This window comes from Ananas comosus, unplaced genomic scaffold, assembly GCF_001540865.1.
Source record: "Ananas comosus cultivar F153 unplaced genomic scaffold, ASM154086v1, whole genome shotgun sequence".
Lineage (NCBI taxonomy): Eukaryota > Viridiplantae > Streptophyta > Magnoliopsida > Poales > Bromeliaceae > Ananas > Ananas comosus.
Window position 1 is genome coordinate 54,185 of NW_017893254.1, and position 27,092 is coordinate 81,276.

A 27,092-nucleotide genomic window follows, 5' to 3' on the forward strand; every position below is an offset into this window, starting at 1 on the left:
CTCGTAGCGACGAGGAACATGTCGAGCATTTGATAATCGTGCTTCAAGTCCTTCGGGAGAAGAAGTTGTATGCTAGTTTAAGAAATGCGACTTTTGGCTCCCAAAGGTTGCATTTCTTGGGCATGTCATTTCCGAGGGAGGAGTATCCGTTGACCTGAGGAAAGTGGAGGCGATCAAGGATTGGCCTCGCCCGACTAACGTCACTGAAGTTCGAAGCTTCGTGGATTTGGCGGGTTATTATAGACGGTTCGTGGAGGGATTCTCGAAAATCGTGAGTCCACTTACCCGTCTGACTCAGAAGGGCACCAAGTTCGTGTGGAGCGGTGAGTGTGACTGGAGTTTTCAAGAGTTGAAGAATAGATTGACTTCGACTCTGGTACTCGCCTTACCGGTGCAAGATGAAGACTTTGTGGTGTATCGCGACGCGTCACATTCGGGCTTAGGGTGTGTGCTGATGCAAGGCGGGAAGGTGATTGCTTATGCCTCCCGTCAGCTGAAGAGCTATGAGAAGAACTATCATGTTCACGACTTAGAGTTGGCCGCGGTAGTGTTTGCTCTCAAGCTATGGAGGCACTACTTGTATGGCGCATGTTGCGAGATATACACGGACCACAAAAGTCGGAAGTACCTGTTTACACAGAGGGAGCTCAATATGCGACAGCGGCAGTGTAATATACCGAAAATTCGGAAAATAGAAGTCGAACTTTAGTCAAATTGACCAAAGTGCGGGGATGGAACACTTCGGAAAGTCCGAAGGTGTTAAAATGAGTAAAAGTGAGTTGTGGAAGGTTTTCGAGAGCTAAAGAATCAAATTCTGCAAAACTGCAGAATTTGAGCTCTCGGGGACCGGTCCCTGGTGGGAGAGACCGGTCCCCNTTTAGTTTCCTTTTTCTTTCACTAATGGCTATTGCTTACCCTCGTGTAAGCCGTTTGTGTATGTTTCCGCTAGTGCTTTTCTCTATTGATGAAATTGTACATGTGATGAGCCTTGGGCGGATAAGGGAAACTCTGTCCGTTCGGCGTCTGTTTGACGTGCTCGGGTCGGGCCAAATTGGCATCGGTCCCGGGGCGTGACAGGCAGTGGTTGGAATTGCTAAAGGATTTCGATGTTACGATCCTATACCACCCCGAAAAAGCAAACGTGGTGGCCGACGCACTTAGCAGGAAGTCAGTGGAGAATCTTGCTATGTTGGTCACGCGTCAGGAGCAACTGCGGAAAGAGATAGAGTGATTGGATCTTGAGGTGGTAGCTCTGGAAATCCCGTCTATGCTTACAGCTCTCGTTGTCCAACCGACCTTGTTGGAACAGATTAAGAGTTTGCAATCTGCAGACCCCAATCTCCAAAAGGTGTGGCGAGACATCGAGAGTGGACACGACGGTGATTTTAGTGTAGACGCTGAGGGTGCGCTTCGGTTTCGAAATCGATGGTGCGTATCAGAAAACGAGGAGGTCCGGAAGTTGATCTTACAAGAAGCACATCGGACTCCTTATAGTATTCACCCAGGCGGCACCAAGATGTACCGTGATCTGAAGATGCAGTACTGGTGGCTGGGCATGAAAGCGGATATTGTGTCACGCCCCCGCCCCGAGACCGCTACCCATTTGGATATCGTTCGGGCGCGGCGAATGGACGCCAAACGGACAGTACCTCCCCTGTCCGCCCAAGGCTCAAACGAGATTGTGTACAACAAGTTTCCAGGAAAACAACTTGATTACATACACAATCATGCAACAACAGCGACGAAAGTACAACCAGTGCTAAACAATAAAGAGCAAGCATCACAAGTAATAAACAAGTGAATAAAAGAGAGATACTAAGCTATTACATCCATTCAACTTTAATACATTTGATTTCAACTTAGCTTTACATTCATCCAAAGCATAAACTTAAAGTTTACATTTATCTCAAAATGTACCTCACATCCTATACATCATCTACTCTCAACATATAGGGTAATCTCTAATGCAGTAGGAAAGCATCTACCAACTAGCACTAGGGCGCTAAGCCCTTACCGCGATCATCTGCCGGTCCGCTCTCGTGGGTACCTGTACCCCAAAACCACACAAGGTGAGAACTATATAAATATAGTTCCCAGAGGGTTCGGCCGCCGACTCCGCCAATCTTCACACTAGGTCCAAACTGGCACAGATAGATAGATAGAAAGATAGATAGAAATAACTACTACCATATCTACTATGCCATCGAATGCAAGGATGCATGGAACATCATCTAGCAATATCCTACTATCATGCTAGTATGCTTCAACAGTGTAATGAATACAACTACAACATAGTTATGCAGTCTACTATGCCTAATCATGATATGAATGCAATCCACTTATACTATTCATGTTACTATCCAATCGACTAGGCCAATCTTGCCTAAGGTCTCAAGTCCGGTAGGTGAAGAGCTACCCCGCTCTTTTCCCGCCTAACTCATATCTCAAGGGTCCTAGACAAAGAGCTATCCCGCTCCTTACCCGACTCATATCTCAAGGGTCCTAGACAAAGAGCTACCCCGCTCCTTGCCCTACTCATATCTCGTAGGTCCGACCCAATCTCGAAAGTCCTAGATAAAGAGCTACCCCGCTCCTCACCCGACTCACATCTCGACGGTCCGACTCAATCTCGACTAGGTACAGGGCTGCTCCACTCAAATCTCATAGTAAAGGCCAACCATCACACTACTATATGCTCAATAGTTTACCCAATCACTCGGCTAGCCTAGAGGCTCACTCTCAATCTCACATTTATGCTATAGGTGCCACACCTACTCTCAGTCACACTGGTGAGGATCCGCTCACTCACCTAATACCATCTACGAGACCCAATAAGGCTATCCCTCAACCTAATCTCAATGGGGAGGATCCGCTCACTCGCCCAACTCTCGACATTGGTGCCACAACTCAATCTCAATCTAGTAGGTGAGGAACCGCTCACTCAAGGTGAGAATTACTCATTCAACCAACTATCAATCTCCTGGGTGAGGAATCGCTCACACAAGGTGAGAACTACTCACTCAACCAAGACCGTCTGCGGGGACCAAAAAGGCTAACCCCTCGGGACCCAAAAAGGCTATCCCTATCATGTGACAACTCCGGAGTGCACTGCTTGTGTGCAGCGACCACACCAAGCTTCGAACAGACATAAGAGTACGATAAAATCCCCGTCACTGAGGATACCCTACCATCTAGGGTTAACAACATAACTCCTTCGGTTTTCTACGAAATCGTAACTAGGAAAATTCACCTATGCAATATATCATAACTAGGTTCCAATGCCACTCGTTATTGTTATGATCATTGTTTTTACATGCCACTCGTCCAAGTTATAAGTGTTTCTATCACACTAAGTCCAATGCCACTAGTAAACTATGTTTTTAGACACAACACTAGGTTCCTCTCTCATTTAGCATCATAGGTTTAATATCTATGCCCTAGTTGACCTAGTGGTGTAGTACCCTTCTCGGCGGCGTTACCTACTAGAAACTATATGTTTATAGTTCTCGTTAATTCCCATTAGTTGATCATTTCTATTTCAGAACCTTCAACAGTGGATAAGGCCAGGGACCGTGGTAAGGTTGTGGTGCCTAATTAGAGCCGTCCCGACTGAGCACTTTTAAAGGTGGATCCGATACATCTTTCTTTTTGGATGTAGTGTGAGAGATGTTCATATATTTATTTGGTAGACTACCGTGGGGTTTATGAGATGTATTTGGATTGTATTCATTTTGGAAATGTTGTATGTAGTTGGACTATATATTTGAGAGATGTAATTGTGATGCTAGTTGTATGATGTATACTTATTCTAGTTTAGTTTATATTTACTCGCTCTAATCATCATGTTTAGAATGTGTATTTTTTTGTGGTAGGTATCGTGATTGTAGACACCTTGTATGTATAGGGGGTGTAGCATACTGAACTTTAGTATACTATACTAAACTTTGGCCAATTTGCTCAAAGTACAGTCCAAAGGTGACTATAGACATGTTGAGAAGGAGTTCCGAAGGTTTCGGAATGATTAAAAGTAAATTGGAGCTCAACAGAGTGAAATAGAAATTTCGAAACAAAGTGATTTTGGGCCATCATACTCTCAGGATTCGGATCCTAAAAGGAGGATCCGAACCTTGATGTTACTGTTGGGGCGCCCAAACATCAAAGTTTGAACCTTGAGGGAGGATTCGAACTTCTGCTATGAATATTCTGAAATCCAGGTTCGAGATTCGGACCCTGAGGGAGGATCCGGGACCCTGCGCAGTGTAAAAATAATGTTCAGGATCCATACCCTGCTGGAGGATCTAGACTCTTTGTGGGCTAAAATTGCAGTTAGGCATGGGTGAAGGTTGGTCGGAGAGGGAAAAAAAAAAAGAGGGTCACGATATGGTCTCGGCGGGGTCGGAGGGGAGGAGGGCGGGGCGTGCGCGAGCGAGGGCGAGGGTGTGAGAGGCAGACGCGGGGGGCCGTTTCCGCCTCCGCCAATTTCTTCGGAGAGAAAGAAAAAGGAACGTGGGAAAAAGAAAAAAAAAAAAGAAAAAGGTATAAGAGTATTTTGATCAGTTTGTTGAAAATTCAGATCGAATCTGTAAAAATAAAAAATATGGTCCAGTTTTGAAAAAATTCAAAACTTGTAGATTTTTTATGCAAATTGATCATAAATTTAAGAATAATTTGCAAAAAATAAATATTATGAAATTATTTGAAAATAAACTAATATGGATCGTCGATTATTTGAAAGTGGTATTCATTATTAAAGAAAAATATAATTTGCTGAGTAGGAAGATTTTCGTACTGTGTTTATGCAAGTATAACGAGTACAGCGAGTATAGTAATTAACATCACTGTGTGTTGTCATTAAGATTGGCAGGTAGGGTCGGAGGCCGCACGGCATTATCTTTGGGGCAGCGTTCTTGGATTTTGGCACGTACGGTACGAGTTTTTATTATTTTTATTATTTTTATTTTACTACTCGCCGGTCGATCGCCAAATGAAATGACCGACCGCTTTCTAGCTAGTGTTGTTACCGAGGGCCGAGGGGCCTGCTGCTGTGGTGGACAGTGGAGGCGAGTGAAACGCGGAAGGCGAAAATAATAATTATATATACAAATGCTTTTTCACCTTTCCGCTTCCCGAGGCCGGTCAAAGCGGGGCCCACACCGGCCCAATCTCCGCTCCCGGCTGCTGCCTGCTGCACCACGTGCTCGCATCATGCGCCGGAAGTTTCTGCTGTCCCTGCGTGCTCGCTTTTTCTCATCTTCCCCTGCTTTTCCTTTTTCTTTGCCAACCATGATTTTACCCATTAACCCATGACCCACCCTACTGCTACGAACAATTTTTTTATTATTATTATTTTCTTTTTCCGCCAAAGATATCTAGCTGATTAGAACCTTGTTTTTTAAGTTTCATAGAAAAAACTGATATTTTTATTTTTTAATTTTTTTTTCAAAAACCAAAAATATTAGTATTTTTTATAAAATATGATTTTTTTGAAAGGTTAAAATCATACAAGTGCCTGCAAATATAGTAAATTATAAATATCCCTACAAAGTCTAACTTTTATACGATGTCTATAAAAATTTTAATGTTTTTAAATATGTCACTCTATTTTGTTGCCGTTAGAGATCTGTTTATATTTTAACAGTAAATAAATAAAATGTCAATTTTGTCATTATAAATATGTCCCTTCAAAAACTACAATAGTGTAATATATGAGAGGTAATAGTATTAAGTTAGACTTTGTAGGGTTCATATTAATCTTTTTGGTTTGTTATCGTTAGCTTACTATTTATTTTTTAACAGTAAATAAATAAAATGTCAATTTTGTCATTATAAATATGTCCCTTCAAAAACTACAATAGTGTAATATATGAGAGGTAATAGTATTAAGTTATCTCAGAAACTAATCAGAGTTAAGTATTTAACCTATGGTTAACTAAAATTTTTTTGCAGATTATAAAAGTATGGATATATTTGAAAATATTAGGACTTTTATAAAGACAATATATAAAACTTGAACCTTATTAGAATATATTTGCAAATTACTATATTTATAGAAATTTTTATGCAATTAATTCTTTTAAAAGATACTAAGGTGTTTCTAATCAAATGGATTGGAAAACTAAAAAGAGTTCATATAAAACTTTATATAAAAAAAATGTGTTTAAAATTTTTTATTGTTAAATAAAAAATTTATACATAAAGATTGCAAGCACCAAAGCACACAATCTATTATCCCATTCTAAGCTATGTCATACAGAAATATTGTTTAAAAAAATAAAAAAAAAAGAGCTATAATACCAATCGAGATCCTTTTTATTTTTATATAAAAATTAATAATTAAAAAATAAATTGTTTATATTTAATTTATAAGGCTCGATGTGTAAAATATAGTATGACTTTTTTTATTTCCAGTAACTCTAAGATATTATATCTTGTTACTTTTTTAAATGACCAATTCCTATTACAAATAAAATTAAAAGAGAAAAAGACAGAGCAATTTTTTTTGTTTTTGTTTTTATTTTGTTTTTTATTTTTTTTAAGGAGAGAGAGAAGGAAAACCCGAGTCCCCATCCGTAGTAGGCATAATAAAATAGTATACGGTCCTCCTCCCTTCAACTTTTTCTTTTCCTTTAAGGTGCCCGTTTGATATTTTAAAAAACATAGCATATATAAAACTATACTATACCAGATAGATAATTTATCCTATAAAATATTTGGAAAGAAAAAAAATACCGTAATTTTTTAAAAGTATAGTTTAAACTATACTCGAAAAAATAGAGCAAAATTAAATAATTCAGCTCTAACCAAAAGAAAAGAAAAATTTCACCATTCTTGGCAAAATGCATCAGTTCTGACTTTTAAATTTCAAAATAAATTTACAATTTCAACATAGTATTTTTAATTTTAAAATTTAATTTACAATTTAATTTATATATCAATTTTTAATTTCAATTTTTGAAATTTGAATTTTAATGTTGAAATATCAAAAATTACAATTTTATAATTTGCAAAATTTAATTGTCAAAATTGAAAATTTAACCATTTTTAATTTCTTAATAAATTCAAATTTTAATTTTCAATATCAAATTTTTAATTTTTAGTTTACAAATAATAAAATTTCAAAATTTTACATTTTTTAATTTATAATTTTCAATTTCAATCTAAAATTTTTATTTTCAATTTTAATTTTTTTAAATTTCAAATTTCAATTTAAAATGTAGTCAAATTTCAATTCATGTTTAAATTAGTTGAAAATTCAAAATTAAATTTTAATTTCAAAATATCAAATTATAAACTGTCTAATTTTTAATTTAAATTTCAGAATTTTAACATTTTCAAATTTCAATTTTTAAAAATTTAAAATTTTAAATTTCAAAATTTTCAAATTTCAAACTTTTAACATTTTAAATTTTAAGTTTTAAATTTTAAATTTTAAATTTGAAATTTCAAATTTGAAATTTCAAATCTCAAATATCATAGTTGAAATTTCAAATTTTGAACTTCAAATTTTAAATTTATTGTTTAGATTTTAAATTTAAAATTCTAAATTTAAAATTTAAAATTCTAAATTTAAAATTCTAAATTTAAAATTTAAAATTTTTTATTTTTAATTTTTAAGGTTCAAAATTTTAAAATTAAATTTAGATTTTATATTTTAAATTTTTAATTTTAAAAATTTAAAATTTAAAATTTAAAATTTCACATTTCACATATCAAATTTTAAATTTTAAATTCATTGAAATTTGAATTTGAAATTTGAAATTTGAAATTTAAAATTTGAAACTTTAATTTTTAATTTTAAAATTTAGAGAAATCCCGTGGAATTGCACAATGCTCATCCAAACAGTTTAAAAATTAAATCCGTAGAATTTTTTTAGACTTACAGGATTCTCTATTTTACTTGGACTAAAACCACAGTTTATAAATTTCGTGGAAATTTTTACTGTGTAATCCAAACAGGCCCTTAAACTTTTTGACAAAGAATACTCAGATATTTAATAGCTAATATCTGGACACGACAATCTTGACCTAAACCACTGGTGTCCACGGGTTATTCGTAAATTTACAGATATAGATATCAATATTTTCAATCTAAAAAATTACGGATAAAACGGATGGATACCTATTAAGCAATGGACAATTTAAGTAATTCCCGGGTACCCACGGATACCCTCACATATATTTTTTAATTATAAAATATATTTTCTTAATTAATATATTATTTTATTTAACCATCTTAAAAGTTCTAATCCTAATTTTTTATTGCGTATATTTTATATTATGAAATATTTTTGCTTTAAGATTTTAAATATTTTTATTGTATGTTATGATATTTAAATAATGAGTTATATTACGCTTTTAAAACTTACATATTTGTGTTTTGCATTTAAAAAATATAAGAGTAGAAAAAAAAATTGTGGGTAACTCACATACACACCTGCCCATCCGGGGGTGAGTATGGATAAAGATATTGGCTACCAAAAAATTTGCGGATAAATTTTACTCATGCCCAAATAAGCTGCGGATACAATAACTCGCATGCGGGTTACCCAATTCGCCGGTTTGCTAGGTCTACTAATACCACTATCAATTTTATTTTAACTTATATTTAAACTAAGTAAAATAATTAAAATAAAAAATAGAAATGAGATAGCACCAACTAAAAATGAAAAAAAAAAAAGGTGAAATTGAGAGCCTACTTCAAACGACCCCTAATTTTGTTGCCAAAAGTGTGGATAGGAATGCAAACGGGGCGGATCTGCGGGCGGGAGCCCCGCCCCGCCTCTGGTCCGACTAGTAAAATTCCACCTCGCCTCCCGCCCCGAATTCATGGCGGGCTACAAAATATATCCCATAATCCACCCCGTCTCGTAATCCGCCTCCCGCCGGCGCCCCGAATCCGTCCCGTAAGCTAATATTTTTTATAGAATTATAATATTATTAATATTTTGTAAAATAAAAAATAATAATTTTTAATAATATTATATATATAATAAATAATATTAATTATAAAAATTAAAAATATCAATCACAATTCAAAGCAAAATTCAAAAGTTTCAAATACATGAGAAATAAGAACACTAAATTATTTGTATTTTGAACTTTTTTGTAAATACATTATTTTTTAAGAATATATTTTAAAATATAAATAATTTTCGGGATAGATTCTGGGCAGATTCAGTGTCACGCCCCGGGACCGGCGGAGGCCCTCCCGGTAGCGTGCCCAGACCCGCCATATGTCTACACATATAAGGCGTCTACACTAAAAGCGGAAGTAAAAGCGAGAATAGAACAGTAAAGTAAATGACAACTAATGATATCAGAGCTACGCCCCACCCTCCAGTCTCGTGCGTCTACACGGCGGCTAGGTGAGGAGCATTGCGGCAGTTCGGTGGCGCAGCGTGCCTCCACCGGCGAGACGTTCTCCCCGGCGGCGTCAGGTTCCACGCACCCGATGCGCGACGACATTGGAGCGGAGAGGGAGCGCGTAACTTGCGGGCTCTCCGGAGAAGTTTCGAAAGGTTTCAATCCATCGACCTTCGAGGGATAGAGAGGTCGAGCCGTGGATGGTCGAGTCGTCGGGGGACTCGATGATGGGCGCGTGTTTGAGGGACCTCTACACCTAAGAGAGGGGGACAAGTCCTACCTCGCCTCATTGTTTGCGAGCGGCGGGCGAAGGTTGGTGGGGGAATCAGAGAAACGAGCTTCCGACTTTCCGCGCGTTGACGTGTGGTGAAGGATTTCGGGGGATTGTTCTATGATCAAATGTACTCTGGTCCCCGATAGTGAGAAGAAAACTCCAGGACAAGTTTCGAAAGTTGAAGCAAGGTGGCGACGGTAGCGAATATGGAGGCGGAGTTCTCTCACATCATGACTGCGTACCCCGACAGTAGTGTGGTGACAGTGATCGCAGCCGACTGGTTCGAGCGATGGGTCGGCGTGATAATTACCGGGGCTGCATATATTGAGCTCACTTTACTTCGCGGAGTGTGCTCGACAGAGCGATTGTGGGCGGAGCAGTGGAACAGCTCAATTCCGGGAGGAGCGAGAAGCAGTCGAGAAGGACGGTGGCAAGAAGCGGCGCCCAGAGTGCCTCGGGAGCTCAGACAAGTCAAGGAAGCCCCGACAGTACCCTGCGAACGCAATCTTAGAGGCGCGACCGAGCGATGCATCAATTTTGTGGTGGGATCCACGAAGCCAGAGACGTGTGATCACGGGAAGGGAAAGTGCTTTCACGTGGTGGACAGGCGGGCCAATATCAGCCGCCACTAGCCTAATGGTGGTTCGCGTGCCCCTTCGATTAAGCGATCGGCTCCCGCGAACTCCTGCGCATTATGGAGGAGTTCCACCTGCTGCGTCATCGGCTGACGTGCGATGCGTACACGCCAACCGAGGCGAGAGATCGCTCGGACGGTTGGGTGTTCGCCGCCCAAACAATTCCGGAGGAATCTGCTGAAGCGGAAGGATGCCATGTACTCGCAGGTAGGTTTTAATTGACGGAGTTTCGCAGGGTCCAGTTGATACAGCGTTCTTACGCCATTCATTCAATCAGTAGGTCATTTTGCACGTCATGCATGACATAAACTCACAGAGATAAAAGCACTGGAGGTGTCGCGGCCCTACGGTGACTTATCTAGTCCGGATGGAGTGTTCGTCCTTGGTCCAGTCGGCGTTGGGCGCTTGGCATAAATGCCCATCCGTTAGCTGGTGTTTCAAGAAGTTTGAAAGACCTGACGTTCTGATAGAATGGATTGGCTCTCGAAGTAGCTATATGCCGACTATTTCACCTGAGAAGTAAAGTAATACGTTTCGAGAGCGGGCCAAGAGGAATTCACACTGCTATATCGGGCCTCGTAGAAGCTCGCGCTCGGCCGCTATAGTGACAGAGCGCCGAGGCAAGAAGCTGTTAACAGCGTTTGTGTAGCGCTATCTTGGCAGTACCCGTTAGGAAGTCGACAGGACGACTCTAAACGCTCGACTGGAGCGTCTGTGTTCGGAATTTCCTGATGTATTCCTCGGCAGAATTACCGGAGACAGCGCCAGACCGAAGATCGAGTTCGTGATAGACTTGGTTCCAGGAACCAGCCGCCTTATCTCGAAGGCTCCGTTCGGATGGCGGCCAGCGTAATGAAGAAATATGCCGGGCTCAATTATTGGATCTCCTTGAGAAAGGGTTTGCTACGCCAACGTGTATCGCCATGGGGCAGCCGCGGTCTATTCGTCACGAAAGAAAGATGGGTCGTTGACTCTGCGTAGATTATCGGCGAAGCTTAACAAGGTCACGCATCTCAAGACAAGTAACCGTTTACAGGGAGGATTGACGATTTGTTTGATCAATTGCCAAGGACTCCCCGGTTTAATTCGAAGATATGACCTACAGTCCGGCTATCACCAGCTCAGATCAAGCCGGAAGACGATATCAAAGACCGCGCTTTCGCACGCGGTACTGGACACTATGAGTTCACGGTCATGCATTTCCTCTACTAATGCCCCGGCAGCGTTCATTTGGACCTAATGAACCGTGTCTTCAAGGAGTAATTGACCTCGATTTGTCGTAGGTCTTCATAGACGAATCTTGGTCTAACTCGCCGCAGCGAAGAGGAATCATCGCCGAACATTTGAGAATGGTGCTTCAAGTCCCTTCGGGAGGAGAATTATATTGCTAAGTTTAAGAATATGCGACTTTTGGCTCCGAGATGGTCTGCATTTCTTGGCGCATGTCAATTCCCGAGGCGGAATATCTGTTAGACTCCGAGGGAAAGTGGGGCGATCAATGGATGGCCTCGCCGACTAACCATGGAAGTTCGAAGCTTCGTGGGTTTAGCGGGTAAATTATAGACGGTTCGGGAGCGGATTCTCGAAGATCGTGTGCCACTTACTCGTCTGACTCGGAAAGGCACAATTCCATTTGGAATTGACGCATGTGCGAGCAGCGGAGTTTTCAAGAGTTGAAGTGATAGTATAACTTCGACTACCAGTGCTCGCTTACCGGTGCAAGATGGAAGACTTTGTGGTGTTTATAGCGACGCGTCACAATCGGTGCTTAGGTGTGTCTGTATGCGCGGGAAGGGATCGCTTATGCGTCTACCGTCAGCTTAAAAACTATGAGAAGAATTACCCTGTCCCAGCCTAGAGTAGCGCGGGTAGTGTTTGCTGCTTAAGTTATGGAGGCATATTGTTAGCTCGCGCGATGCTGAAACTATATACGGACACAAGAAGCCTGAAGTACCTTTTCACGCGAATGGGAGCTCAATATGGCGCACGCGGTGTTAGACGTTGCTAAAGGATTTCGATGTTAACAATCCTTATCCCCAACCCCCGGAAAAGCAACGTGGTGGCGACGCGCTTTAGCAGGGAAGTCAGTGGAGAATCTGGCTATTTTGGTCACCTCAGAGTATGTGGGAGGAGAGATGGAACGTATGGATCTCGATAGTAGTAGCTCGGAAACCCCATGCATATGCTTATGGCCTCTCGTATTCCAACCGCACCTTGTTCGGAGCATTATTAAGAGTTTGCAATTGCAGACGCCCAAGTCTCCAAAAAAGTTGCGGCGGGACATCGAGAGTGGACGTGGCGTGTGATTTCAGTGTAGCAGCTGAGCGGTGCGCTTCGGTTTCGAAACCGACTGGTGCGTACGGCGAAAACGAGGAGTCGGAATGGTAATTTTACAAGAAGCCGATGCGGCTCCTTAATATATCACGCGGGGCGGCACTAAAACTGTACCCCGGACCTGAAGATGCACGTACTGGTGGCGGTTGGGTATGAAAGCTGACATCGCGCGCGCTATGTGGCGCACGTGCTTGTACTGCCAGCAAGTGGTAAGGCTGAACGCCGTATTTCCACAAGGCGGAAAAAACTCACAAGTCTACCTATTCCCGCTTTGGCTGAAAATGGATGAGAATATCGCGATGGACTTTGTGGCGGATTGCGCCGCTTGACGGTGGCATGACGCGATCTGGGGTGAATTGTTGACCGTCATGCCTACAGTCGGCACACCTTTCTACGATTTCACCAGCACCTGGTCGGCGCGACAAGTTTAGGCACAGGTATTATCTTGGAATGAAGTTGGTGAAGTTGACCGGGGTCCGAAGTCGATCGGTGGTCAAATCGGACCCTCGCTTTATAGCTTCGCCACTTCTGGAGAGCCTGCCATAGAACACTGCGGCCACAGCGGCTCAGATTCATTACCCCACCCGCGTTCATCCTCAGCATAATGGGCAGCTCAGAGAGGATATACAGATTCCTGGGCGTATAATGTTCTGGGACCTCCGTGTGTCATTGTACTCACAAGGTTCGGTTACGGCAGACCATTTGAGGATGCGCCGCAGTTCGCCTACAATAAACAGTCTATCAAGCTAGCATTGATGGTGCGCCGTTTGAGGCTCACTATACACGGAGAAGTGCCGATCTCCTATTATGTTGGAGCCGTGATGTAGGTGAGGTGCGGCAATTGCGGCCCCAGACATATTGCGGGACGACGCGGAAAAGAAGGTACGTGCTCTGCTCTGCAGAGAGGTTAGCTTACGAGACGCAGTCAGGACAAAGAGCTATTCGCCAAATACCGCCGTAGAGACTTGAATTCGGGCCGGTTAGGCGACCCATTCTTCTGAACGGTTCTCACCTATGAGAGGTGTGAAACGACTTCGGAGGCGGGGCGGGAAAGCTAAGTCCCGATATCTCGCGGCCATCTCAGAAGTGTTATAGAACAGTGTTGAGACGGGTGCGTACCGGCCTTGCATTCTCCCCCCCATCCCCGCCGAAGCTTCGGCGGGGTGTCAATAACGTATTCATGCTTTCTAACCTATCGTAATATTCCACGACGCCCCAGAGCACGTGACTGTATCGATGAACCGCCGGATCTACAGAAGATTTGAGGCTTACGGAAGAGTTCCAGGCGATTGAAACATTGCTCGAGAGTGCGGAAATTAAGAAACGCCGAGATTCCTATGTGAAGATTCGTTGGACCGAGGTCACGACGATCGTCGAGTGAGGCCCACGTTGGGAACAGGAGACGAATGTGAAAGTACTTATCTTATCTTTTCACGGGAAATTGCGATTGAAGGTATGAGTTTAAATAATTTCTGTTTCGAGGACGAAACTCCTTTTTAGGAGGGAGTGATGAGGAAAGTGAGACTTTCTCGACAATGACGGGGATTTTGACTTTATCCCGAATCGACTCAAAGAGGGTCGTGTTGGTGTATTTTTGGAAAAAACCAAAGATATTAAAATCACCGATAGTGCATTGAAAACGATGTCCGCGAGAGCAAATATAGTGCAAATCTGCAGCTGAGCAACAACTGCTCTCGGGACACGCGTCTACTGGCAGGCTAGAACCGGTGCCTGTCCAATCAACACTATACTATGATTAGGCTGGTGTTGCGGAGGGTCTTGAGCAATACGGTCCCTTGGCAGTGAGGGACCCGATTCACCGAACGTGATCCCAGCGCGAAACGAAAAGCCAAAAATTGGCTAAGTCCTGAAGTTTCCAGCTGCTCTGGTTTGAAGCGCGGTCTCTTCATGGAGGAAGGAACCGGTCTCCCGCAGGACGGTCTCTCTGGGAAGAGACCAGGTACCGAGCTGACCCGAGATGAAGCTGACCCGGTCCAAGTCTGAGGAGAGACCGTCCCAATCCGCGCGCAGAACGCCAGTGAGGGCTGCGCACAGATGTGAAAAGTGGAGAGGGGCCAGCTGGATATTGTTACATTAGAGGGCTTTATGTCCCTCTCGTCCCTCTCACCTCTCTCTCAGTTTACGTCTCTCTCCCTGCCTCCACTCTCTTAGCTTCTTCTCCTGAGAAAAGAAGGAGAAAGAAAGAAGAAGAAGAACAAGGAGAAGAAAGAAGGAAGAAAGGGAAGGAGAAGAATGAAGGAGATCACAAAAAGGAGCTTTGGACTTTCTCCTTACCTTCTTCGCTCACTTTTAAGCTAACTATAAGGTAAGCTTCTAACCCTCTGCATAGTGAGATTTGGGGTTTTTGGGTTTTTAGCTCTTTTGGATGGGAGGTCAAAATGGCATACCAGCACCATGAATTGGAAGGATTAGAGCTGAAATCTGGAGGTTTTGAGATGGGTTTAGCTTCGATGCTAAACCCATAGGGCACCAAAATAGAGTTTTTTCGGCTAAGATGTAATGGGATTGAATTCATTTGAAGGCCTTGTAAACCAATTGGTAGTGCCTAAACGCGACGGGCGAAGTCTGGAAATTCGATTCGATCGACGTCGGGTTAAGAACTATCGGCAAAATATGGCCGGTACGAGATCGATTTGGACAAGCAAGACGAAGGTGTTCGTGTAAAGGAGCGCCGAGGCAACTATATAGAGCTGCCGTAAACTACTAAAGGTGGGACGGTGTCGTCCGGAACATCTGGGTTTCTTTTTATGTCTAAGTTACGTATGTGCTGATCAATCTTGCATCTATAGATTAGTTAAATGCGCATATTTTCCTTTTTCCTTGCATGCTTCTTAGTAGTGTATTATGAGTTGAACACCTAGACTAGGGTAAGCATGAGGATTGGGTCTTATGGCATAGAATCTATAGCGATAAAGAGCCGAACTTGGACATAGCCTCAGTAGAGTGGCTTGGAATAGTGTAGTAGAGACCAATAAACTTGAACCGATTGGCCATGTGCAATTTAGTAGAAAAATTACTTACACATGTCGAACGCAGTGCATTGAGTTATATGTATAAACATTGAACATGAAACTAGGGATAGTAGACCGGGTCCAAACTTGTTATATATCATGATGTGCAGCAGAGCAATGACCCTATGTAGACCAGGGTTCCTCTTGAGAGGATTGGATACATACTCACTAGTCTGTTTTGCTTGTCGGTGGTCGCTCCCATCGAAGCAATCGAGTTCTTACCGGAGTACTTCAGCTAAGGGCAGACGTTAGTTGTCCCGCAGACGGTCTTCGGTGTGCGAGTGCAGTTTTCATCTCACTCATTGAGATTTAGAGTGAGTCGCAGGGTTTAACCTTCGGGTTAACCAAGTGAATTGCGTATGGAAACATGAAATGCATAGTAGGGCTTGCATTATTACCTTGAGTAGACATTAGTGTATGTTTGTTGTTTACGATTACTTGCTCCTTATTACACTCCATGACAACTCATGACATGATACTAGCATGATAGTAGTTGTTGCATGCATTATTATCATTGGTGGCATGATAGAGTAGTTGCAGTTTACCTTTATATATCTATCTATCTCTCTATCTGTGCCAGCTTAGACATAGTGGGAAAACCGGCGGCGCGGCGGCCGAACCCACTGGGAACTATATTTATATAGTTCTCACCCCATGTGGTTTTGGGGTACAGGTACACATAGAGGCGAGTCAAGCGAGGACCGCGGCAAGGGCATAGCGCCCTAAGTGAGTTTAGTTGGTAGCTTTTCCCTTTATGCATTAGAGTACCCTCGTGTACTAGATGATGTTTGGATAGATATGGGAGAGCTACTTGTATTTTGAGGAAAATATGTATTTACATTTTGGTGGATGAAAAATGTAATGCAATCAAATGATGTAACTATTGAATGAATGTAATAGTTAGACTATCTCTCTTTATACACTAGTATATTACTTGTGGTTCTTGCTCTTAGATGGATTGCACTTGTGTGCGCTATGTTCGATCATGTATGTTACCTAAGCATTTCTGGGCGCTTATTTGTACATGATCTGGTTGTTTAGCCTTGGGCGGACAAGAGAGGTGCTGTCCGTTCGGCGTCTGTTCGACGCGCCCGAACCGGACCAAATTGGTAGTGGATTCGGGGCGGGGCGTGACAATTGTATTTAAACCCCTCAACTTGTTTCCCCTTGATCTGCCCAGACTGGGCGTTTTTCGCCTTCGGGGACCGGTCTCCCCGACCAGGGACCGGTTCTCGAACGTGGGTGTTCCAGGACTTAACCAAATTTTCGGGTTTTTCGGTTGTTGCGCAGCGAGGGACCGGTCTGCCCCTTCAGGGACCGGTCTCCCGAGGACCGGTCTCACCACCAGGGACCGGTTGCCTCAAGACTTCCTGGCCGGCTACGCGTACGGGGACCAGTCTCTCCTTCAGGGACCGGTCCCCGAGAGCACAAAATCTGGGACTTAACCAGAATTTCTGATTCTCTCTCGGGTCCCTTTTTGCTTCTCCTATGTGCCCTAATGTGCTCAGGGTCCATTCTAACTCGTTCAATTCCGCGTTCCGCTCGTTTTGACGGAACTCAGCACGATTTACGAGGGATGTGGTATGTTACATTATAAATCTTACTTTAATTACAAAAATCCTACTATAATTATATAAATGACTTAAACTTATCTCTAATAATATTTTAATTAAGTTTGGATTATTATTTCCAGCATTCTGTCTTAATCCAATTCATCTTCGAACTGCAAATTCTGTGAAATGCGCACTTTAATTTTATAATCTCCGACGTTGTAGTTGTCATCATGTTCGAGTTGTGCAACATGATGTCTGTCCAATAATGTTGCCATACACGAATTTTTGCCACATGTAGTCTGTAACACACTGGACTTTTGCAAATTGCGAGTTTCGAGTGTTTGATCAGTGTTCCGAGTTTTTTTTTAAGATATTCTGGAGGGTCGTTGACAGTGTTCTGACCTATGGCTCGTATTCCGAGAATTGTAGTATTTTAAGTAGTACTAAGGTTACCAAAGTGATAGACTTAGGCTGCTCTCGGGTTACATTTTGCTGGGCTGTGTACCGGTACACCTTGATGGTTGTACCGGTACAGAAAGTGTACCAGTGACAACTTGATGGTTGTACCGGTACAAATGCGATTTCTCAGCCAACCCGAGCCTCGGATTTGGGCGAACAGGGTTTTGTACCGATACACTTTCTCGTGTACCAGTACACTTTGCTAGATTGCAAAATTGTAGTTTTTCAGGGGTGTAACTGCATTGTGGCTTCTCTACTTATAACCCCACGCCCCCCTTGGTGTTCTCTGAGCTTGGAAACAGAGGAGAGAGAGGTAAGGAGCCCTCCACTTTTTCTCTTTGGTTTTCTTGATTTTTAGTTGGATTTTTGAAGATTAAATCCTTCTTTTTCCATCTTTTTGCTTCTTGGTGCAATTTTCACCATGGGAGAAGCCTTGGCTTGGTGTTTGGAACTTGTTTGAGGGAGGGTCTTCAACCCTAGCTGAGTTCTAGAGTGGATTGAAGCTTCTAAGAGGTAAGTAACTTGTTTCTTTCTTTAGATTCTAGTTTTGATGCTTTAAACTAAATGAAACCCTAGAATATGGAACTTAGGGTTTATTTGGGCATTTTGGATTTAGGGCTTTTGGAGCTTGATTTCTTGGATTATAACCTTCCTCTAGGTTGGATTGAAAGGGTTCTAGCTCTCTTTTGGAGATCAAGAGAGACTATCACCATCTTAGGTGAGTTGTGGCCCTTTTGTTGAGTTGGTTAATGTTTAACCTATTCGTTGTTCGTAACGTTCGTATAACACTACTAGTTTAACCTTTAGGGAGTTAGGAAACTTGTGGGCACCTTCGTCGGCACAAACGAAGGGTTGCGAGAAGACTTGGTGGGTTTGGCCTCACCAAAACGGAATAAATCATCCCTATGATAGTTTTTACTTATCGTAAAATGAAAATACATGCATATTCATGCTAGATAGAATATTTGAGAATTTTAGAATGCTTAAAATGCATATGTTATGTATAATATATTTTTGGACCTCTATGTAGTAGAGAGTTTGCATGTTGGGCTTGGGCTTATGGATAACACTCCTATGTGTGGATTTTGGATCATATTTCATATAGTGAAAATGACAAGTGTAATGCATTCTTGGACTTAGACTCATCATTGGTATAGCAAGCTAATGTCATAAAGAGACATTGGGCTTGGAGTTGGTATAGTAAGCTAATGTCATAAAGAGACATTGGGCTTGGAATTGGTATAGTAAGCTAATGTCATAAAGAGACATTAGGCTTGGAATTGTATTATAAGCTAATGTCATAAAGAGACATTGGGCTCGGAATTGGATTTAGCAAGCTAATGTCATAAAGGGGCATTAGGCTTGGAATATGTGCGGACTAAGTAAACCAATGTCATGAAGTGGCATTAGTGTTGGAACAAGACTTGGGCATAGTGAGATATAATCCCATAAAGGGGCATTGGACATAATGAATGGTTAAACCTTTACTTGGGACATTGGACTAGACCTATGGGTTGTTAGCGATCATTTCTATGGTTGAGCCATGATGACCGGATCGTTGTGACGATGACTATGCTTGCTTGCCATTTGTGCTCATTCGCACATGCTTGTGAGGGTCGCTCCCTACAAGCCGGCACTCCGGAGTTAGCCTATGCGACTTATGATCGCTCGTGCAGTATTGAGAAGCCTACGGGGGTCTGGAGGGTTAGACTCATTCCTCGAGTGAGATGCTGGAGCTACAACAGGCACTTAGGCGGCACAAGCTGGACTACCTTGGGTAGATCCTTAATTGGAAATGAAAATCGATACGGAGTCGTATAACTATTAATCACTACTAAACAGTTTGTAGTAGTTGATTTATTGGGCTCTTGGACATATAGTACACTTGATAGTATTGCTTATTGCATTATAGCATACTTGTTTGCCATGTTCGAGCATACTAGTTACGTATTGACAGATTAGACCATGATAGAATAGATGTACACCCTCTTGACATCATGTATACTTGTGGCATAGTATAATAGCATTTTATTATATACTTCTTTCTGCAGTTATTTCAGTTATTCATATCTGCTCATGTTTTGGGCCTAGTGGTACATTTTGCTAACGGTTAGTAATTGCCCACTCGGAACTATAAATTATAGTTCTCATGCCCCCTGTTTTATATTTTCTTTCCGATCCTTCCACTCCGGGAGAGGCTTGGGATCGCAGGAAAGGAATCGCCTCAAGCTAGCTAGCGAGGGATTTGTCGATAGGTGGTCTACCTCTCTTTTGTTTCTTTTTGGAGAGGTTGTGAGACTTGTACCTTTTGTAGAGACCACCCATTATATGTATCATGAGACTTGGGTTGTATTATTCTACTTTTACTTTTGTGGTTTAGTCTCTTTTGATTCTACTTGTTGATACAACCTAGTTATATACCCGCTCTGATATCTCTAGATGTTTGTAGCACAGGTTTATTTATCGCTTTTGTTGTAGACGCCTTATATGTGCAGGCATATGGTGGGTCTGGGCACGTACGGGCAGGCCTACGCCAGGTCCCGGGGCGTGACATAGTCCTGATTATCCACATCATCCTTAAAAATCTATGGGTTCCTGCAAATACCTGGATTTGATATTTTGGATTCCATGGCTTCAAAGTGTGCGCCTTGCACTATGCAAAAATTCAGTATTTTAAATTCTATATTTTCATATAACCTTTTCTTTTCGTTATCTATATTCTGATATATAAAAATTTCTTGAGTAACATTAGAAAAAGAGAAAACTTTCTCGACTTGATATGTGATTACCTTATCGATAGAAAATTCTTTAATGATATCGTCATTATGAACTTTCTTGTCGATCTGAGTTGCACTATTTTGATCATCAACATATTCTTCATGAACCTTATCTTCGATTCTTCGTGATTTTGATTAAATTTTTATTTTTTCAAATTTCTTTACAAATTGGGTTCTCTATATCTTCGCCATTGGGTTGAATTTTTTTTTTCTTCTTAAATTTCATTCTCTTCATGCAAATCTTCTCCTCCAATTTTTTCTAGCGTTCTCCACACTTCACGTGCCGTCTTTATCATTGAAATTGTTTCAATCAACAACAGATCCACTGCTTGAAAAATATATGATAGAATTTCCGTCTTTGTGAAGACTGAGATTTTTTCTCGATATAAATTTGTCATCTTTTTAAATATTATCATATGCATTTTAATTTTAAAACTATTCATCAAACTTCAGCGAAAAATGATTTAAAGTAAAGGTTTTACGTGATTATTACTTTTCACTTAAAGTGAATAGTAACCCATATTTTCGAGAGAGGCCATTAAGTGTAGATAGCTTTTGTCTCGTACTGGACTCCATTTCAGATGATCCAACAACTCATTTTCGATGGTTCATCTATGATGGAGCCAATGGCGCTGGCAGATTTTATATTCAATGCACGATTTTCAAGATATATGTCTTTTATCGCTGATAGGGCAATTTATACTTTGTGTTTTTGCTTTCAAAACTACCTGTTGCTCTGTTTTGTGCAAAAAACCCACGGGCACTAGACCTGGCAAACGAGCGGGTTGGGTAACCCGCAGGCAGGTTATTGTACCCGTGGTTATTTGGGTGTGGGAAAAATTTACCCGCAAAATTTTGGATAGCCAATATCTTTACCCATATCTGCCTGCGGGTGGGCAGCTGGGTATGCGTTTTACCTGCAATTTTTTTTGCTCTTATATTTTTTAAATGCAAAACACACACACGCGGGCACGCGCGCGCGCACACACACACACTTATATATATATATATATATATATATATATATATATAATATATATATTATAATAGTATATATAATTATATATATAAAGTTTTAAAAGCGTAATATAACTCATTATTTAAAATATCATAACATATAATAAAAATATTTAAAGTCTTAAAGCAAAAATATTTCATAATGTAAAAGAATCGTAATAAGAAATTAGGATTAGAATTTTTAGGATGGGTAACTTAAAATATATATATTAATTAAAAATATATATTTTGTAATTAAAAAATATATGTGCAGGTACCCGTGGGTACCTGCAGGTTACCCAAAATGCCCACAGCGTAATAGGTATCTATCCGTTTTACCCGTAATTTTTTTGGTTGGAAAAGTTGGTACCTATACCCACAAATTTACGGGTAACCTGCGGGCACCTGCGGGTTTGGGTTGAAATTGCCAGGTCTAACGGGCAGGGACCTTTCTGCAAGAGAATATTATTACAGAAGGATTGTATCGTGAATTTTGTTGTTCGGGGACTTTCGGGGAAATTATCCCTAGTTAATCTATATTATATAGGTTTAGCTGTGGGATTAGGGTTAATCCCTAACCTTAACCCTAACCTTAACTCTAATCCTCCTTCCCTTCTAGCCGCCTGAAATCCCCTGCCCTCGTCGTCGTTGCCACCGACCACCGAAGAAGAAAAAGAAGAGAGTTCTCTATCTTTTTCTTCCTTCTATCTTTCTCTCTCCATTATTGTAGGTGAGAAGGGGAGGGAACCCGAGCCGGCTATCCCTGCGCCGTCGCCGACCAGGACTGTCGCCAGCATCATCCTCTGACTCCGGGTGGCGGCCCCTGAAGCTTCCCGGCACCGCTGTGCCTTGGGGGATGTGTCGTGGCCAATGGAAGAGCAGCAGTAGTTGCGCAACGGTGGGGAGCCACCCGACCGCCGCCGCACCTCCTCGCCGCCTCTGGTCGACCCTATAGTCCAAGGGTGACCACCGACTCGCCCCCAGCCACCCGCGAGCCATTGTTGCACCGTGCCCAATTGCCCTAGCCGCGGGCTGCTTATGAAGCCCGCCGCCGCTCTCTCTCGTCGCCCGCCATGGGTCCCGACCCCTCTCTTCGGGTGCAGTGACCACCTCCTGGCCAGAGCTTAGGTAGCCATGCCTATGGCAGCTCCCTCACTTGGTGCCCTAGCTTGGGTAGGCTCCAAACCAAGGCTGGTTTTAGGCGATCTCTATTTTTCGGCTAATGCGAACATCGGTGAGCACCCAAAGTGTGAGTACCGGACTCCTGGGTCCCTGTGGAGTGTTGTGCTCACCTTCTCTATGATCGGTGAATCTCTGATGTGTGCGAAAGCCGTGGTCACTTTCGGGATCAAGCTTTTGGTGGTTTTTCTCGCTGTTTCGTAGCCTTCCAGTCGCCAATTGCACTCCGGACAGTGAGCACGTGCATCAGTACATTGAGTCGATTCAAATCGACTGGTTGGTTGGATTCGTTGTGACTCGGATTAGGATAACGAGCTATAAACTTGTTGTTTATGTTGTAAATGTATAGTATTTGTTGCTTGATTGGGATGTTTGCATGTTTTACGCTTTGGGAACATCATGTACTACCCCGAAAAGCATGAAACTGCTGTTAACAACCTCACTACAACAAAATTGTCTTTTAGCGACAATTTTATAACGGCAATTGTTGAACGACCATTATTATTCATTATTATCTTATATTTAGCGGCAATTATTTTAAACTATATTTTTTATCGACTAATAATTTTATATTAAATATATTTATTTCGAATTCTAACATAATTAACCCCTAACCCTAAACCTAACCCCTAACCCTAACCAAACCCGCTCCATTCCACCACACCCCTACCCAGCGAATGCCTCAACCTTGCGAGGATCCCACCCTCAACCCCTTCTCTCCTCACGATCCCTCCCCTCTCCTACCCCCTCTGAGCTAGAGCTCTCCCTTTCTCCTTCACCTCTGCTCATTCCCCTCTCCCTCTCTCCTTCACCTCTACTCATTCCCCTCTCCCTTGTCCTCTGAATCTTCTCCAAGCTTCGATCCCATCCCCAAATCACCCTCGTGTGCTTCGAGGAGATCCGCCGCTGCTGGCGTCGCCCTCGGCCTCCTCCTCCAAGAGCGAGGGGGTGCTCCGGCGACCTCCCTCCGCCGCCACACGCCAACGACGAGGTCAGTGCTCCGCTCGGTGCCAAGGGCTAGGCCGACGAGCCCGGGTTTCGCTAGTGGAAGGATAAAGGGGCCGATATCCTCAGCGACATCGAGCCCATCATCGCCCTCACCAAGGATATACTCCACTCCGAGGAAGCGGATTCCTCAAACAGTGCTCTTTGGGATCTTGCCATGGATCGATCGATGGGAGCTCGGGGATCTTGTTAGGGCTCGTGATCACAGGTAACGTGTCGATCTCGCGATCATCGATCTGCATTATTCGCTTTCGTTTTTTGAATATCTTGTACTGGATCTGATTTGGTTGTAGTATGCATTTGTGAACCCTAGATCGGAATGGCACCTCATTGATCTATAGATGTGATGCTTATTCCTCTAGTTTTCTGTCACGCCCCGCGACCGCCCGCCTATTTGGCCGGGTCGCGGCGCCGCCGACAGATCGCCGAACGGACAGGGTTTCCCCTGTACTGCGGACAGAGTCTCCCCTGTACGTTCAAGGCATAGCAATCAATACAATGTACAAAGTTCCAACCAGGAACACATTTCAATCAAGATTGCATAATGGAAGGTATCAAACAACATAACACATCTTATGTTATTACATGCATTCACATTCATACATTTTACATCCCAAATACTTATTACATTTAACTTCCAAATACAATCCGATTTAACATGATTATTACAATCTTATTCCACTCATTTTCTTACATCTTTAAGAAAAGCCGACTCAGGGTACCGCTATCTCTGGTCTCGGTGGTAGGGCGCTAACTATGATGCTACGCCCTCGCCTCGCGCCGCCGCGCCGCTCACGTGCGAACCTGTAACACCCCAAAACCACGTGGGGTGAGAACCAACTCCATGGTTCCCAGTGGGTACGGCCACCCAAGGGAAAAGCTCGACCAATAGGTCCAAGGGAGGCAACTGCAAGTTAGTTCAATAAACAGATAGATATATATCTTGATTATGCAACGAATAAAACCATGCATTGCCTCACGAATGCAATAATGTAATGCTATATGCAAATCATGCAATAATGCAACTATGCAACCAACTAGTAGTTCATTCGATACTACTTTCAATTCTGCTAACCATAGCTCATCCATTTGATATTTAAGGTTTCCTCTATCTTAGATTCTTGTCAATCACCGTTTTAATCATAAAGTTTCATCTACCTTTACAAGGCTAACCACCCGACTCGGTCTTGAGTCAATCGTCTGCGGAGTACCGCACTAGAACCAGGCTCGAGGCGATGGACGTCTCACATACACCTCAGCCCTAGATCCTCTCAACTGGAATACCAAATCCATAACTCATAATGTATACTTGTTGTACACTCATTTGGCTATGACCCAATCGTACCGGTTAACCATGTTAACCCCAATAACTCACAACCAAATCCCTTAATAACGGGGGACTCGAACCTCCCTAGGGACCGTCAACTGGTGGGACTTTACCACGCCCAGTGGTGACCAACTCCGGAGCGCACCGCCCGAGGGGGAGCTACCTCCCTCAAGCCAAGACTTATCGTGAGTGTCGATCCAATCCTCAATTTGAGGATACATAGCCACTAGTCACAATGCCAATGTCACAATAGGTTTCTACCTATTTAATCATGCCACTCTCTATGTCAACTTGGACCAATGTCAATATGGTTAAACTATATTTAACAATCACTTTCTTGATGCCAATCATGTCTCTATTGTCATTGTCACCCTTGTTTACTAATGTTCAAGTCCAACTCTCACATTTACACAATAATAGGGTCCTAACATACATGAATGACTCCAGAATATATATGATCAATCGCCACAAGTGTTAACTAGGTTCAAGATGCTAGGTTTAATGCCACTCGATCTAATATACATATAGATTGTCCACTATGTTCCATAACATGGCAATACGTCATCAAGTATGTCTTTCTATTTAACATAATTCACAATATGTAAATTCATAATATATCATCATGCACTATACCACTAGCATCACATGATTTGTCAACATACATATAGTCATTATCCAAAATAGTCCATACTTAGCATCTCATGCATTCTTTTAGCACTTAATTCATTATGCATTACATTTAGCATTTCTATAGTATGTTAACATGCATTCTATTCACATTCTTATATTATGTCAATATGCATCAATATGAAATCTCATTTCTTAGACATAAAGGGCGACCTAGTCGCTTCGGTAAACACAACCCACCTCATTTCGCATTCCGATTGCTTGTCGACACTTGCAATCGGCCGCCCGCGGCACCCGGCACCCGGTTTGGCCCGATCTCTCACGCGACCATCCGAACGGCCTCCAATTCACGATCCGAAAATTAAAGGTCTTCGGTTATGTGCCACGATGCTTCTAATCCATTTTCATGAATTTACGATATCGCCTCGGCCCTCCCGGCGGACCCGAAGCCTAAACATCCATTTCTTTAATAACTTTGTAACGGCTCGTCGGATTGCCGAACCGTCTTCGCCAACGCGTTCGTTTACCTAGCAATTTGGTTTACGGAGGGTCAAATGAGATCAAACCCTCATATTTTACAAAACCCCATTTTCTAAGCCTAACATGAATTAATCTCCAAATAATCCAAATTAAATGGAGCAAACATGTTTAGAATGCTCATTAGAGGCTATTAGAACACTTAGAATTAAGGATTAAGCCAAATCCTAAAAGCTTACCTCAATGTGAACGCCGCGACGACCACACACCGCTCCAACGGCCGCACGAAAGCCCGATCCGTCGCTCCCAACGCGTTCGTAAGCATCTTCTCCACCAACCCTCCAATTTTTAGAGAGAGATTTAGAGAGATGAGAGAGATATCTAGAGAGAGGAAGGAGGGTTTCTCTCTCTACTCCATGCGTGCGTGGGTGTGGGCGTGCTCGGGCTGAAGGAGAAAGAAGAAGAAGCTGCTGCTTCTTATAATTAACACCCCTCAAAACACTATTCATCCCGGGCAGCTTGAAATCTGATAAATTTCGTTGGAGCTCTTCCGGATGTCCGTTTGAGCTCAAATTTGACAGGCAAGTTCGGTTTCACTTCGTAAGTCCAAAGAAATTTTAATATTTCAGTTTCGACCTCGTTTGGTCACTGAAAACTGTACCGAACTGCAATCTTTATCAGATAGCTATCAGATTTTTATTTCTCACTCTACGGGTGTCAGAAAAATATGAAACCTTAAATCTAGCCTCATAAAAATATTTCTGACATCTCTGCCAATTTTCATAATTTTCTGAGACTGTGCATTTTCTGCTAATTTATCTGTCCCGTTTCCAACAGAAAATTCTAGATCTTTTGTTTTCATTCCGATTTCAGCACAAGTCACTTCTGACTTATGTTTTACTTCTACAAACCCAATAAAAATAGTTTCTCACACTATTTTTATTTATTTTTATTTTTATACCAAAATCTGGTATGTTACACCGTGTCCAATACAACTACCAGCACTTAGCCATTTTTGCTGGCGCAAAAAACCAGATCAATCAACAATACAACA